This window comes from Arachis ipaensis, chromosome B10, assembly GCF_059453495.1.
Source record: "Arachis ipaensis isolate K30076 ecotype BB chromosome B10, ASM5945349v1, whole genome shotgun sequence".
NCBI lineage: Eukaryota > Viridiplantae > Streptophyta > Magnoliopsida > Fabales > Fabaceae > Arachis > Arachis ipaensis.
The window spans coordinates 48,316,674-48,317,856 of NC_142435.1; the positions used below are offsets into that span (position 1 = coordinate 48,316,674).

General features: G+C 43.0%; 1 non-coding gene across 1 annotated transcript; it reads left to right on the top strand.

Annotated features, from left to right (window-relative positions):
- Window positions 1–851: 851 nt before the first annotated feature.
- LOC148579955 (small nucleolar RNA R71) lies at window positions 852–959 on the top strand. The gene has a single exon (XR_015896633.1). It is a non-coding gene; the product is annotated as a small nucleolar RNA R71 (small nucleolar RNA).
- The last annotated feature ends 224 nt before the right edge of the window (window positions 960–1,183 follow it).

Here is a 1,183-nt window from a genome sequence, read left to right on the forward strand (position 1 = left end):
GGTTGAGAGGGGATTCCAGTGGTGCTTGAAGGTTGGTTACTGGAATTTTGTGCTAAACCAAGCTGTGTCATAAAAGCTTGCAGAGTAGAGGTGAGACCATTTAGACTGGCGTTGATACTGTTCATGATGGTACTTTCCATGGCCAGTTGTCTTTTCTCAAAAGCTTGTAATAAATCTTCATTAGAAGATACAGAAGAATGAGTAAATTAAGAGGTTTGCTGCTGATTGTTCGGTGGTCCTTGGTTTTGCCTCAGGTGAGGTGCTCGGTAAGGTTGATTTTGCTGCCTGTTGTTGTTATTATTCCACCTCTGATTTTCCTGATTATCTCTGCCTCCCCTGTTATTGTTGTCCCTCCAATTCTGGTTTGAATTTTCCTGCCATCCATGGTTGTTATTTCCACTTTGATTGTACCCTTGGTTGGGGCGATCATAGAAGTTGTGAGTGGATGCCACCATGTTGTCTTCTTGTTGGAGCTGCGGGCATTCATCAGTGTAATGGCTGTAATCAGCACAAATTCTGCAAATTCTTTGTGGGACTAGTTGTTGGTTTTGCTGCGGTTGAGTTTGCTGAGCTTGTTGATTCAACTGCATTTGCTTCAGCAGGTTGGTCATCTCACAGATGCTTTGAGTTAGAGCAGCAGTCTCTCTGCCAGAAGATACTTTTGCAACGACTTTTGAACGGCCTTGCTTCTGTCTGTGGTTCCGAGTAGATTCAGCTAAATCACTAATCAATTGCCAAGCTTCATCAGTGGTCTTGTACTTCTTCATAGACCCATTGCTGGCACTTTCCAATGTGGTCTTATCTTGGGGCCTCACACCTTGTGTGATATAGCTGAGTAGCACGATCTTGTCAATCATGTGGTGGGGGCATGCTTCTAGAAGATTATTGAAGCGCTCCCAGTATTCAAAGAGAGTCTCATTGTCATCCTGAACAATTGTAGAGATATCCTTCCTCAGTTTATCAGTAACTTCAGATGGAAAGAATTTCTCTAGAAACTCCTTTTTGAGTGTATCCCAGTTGGATACATTTGCTATAGGTTGAGTGTAGTACCACTCTCTTGCTTTTCCCTCATGAGAAAACAGAAAAACTTTCAGCAGAATTGAAGTTTCATCAGTGCCATCATGCCTGACAGTAGAACAGGCTACCTGGAAATCTCTCAAGTGCTTGATAGGCTCTTGAGCAG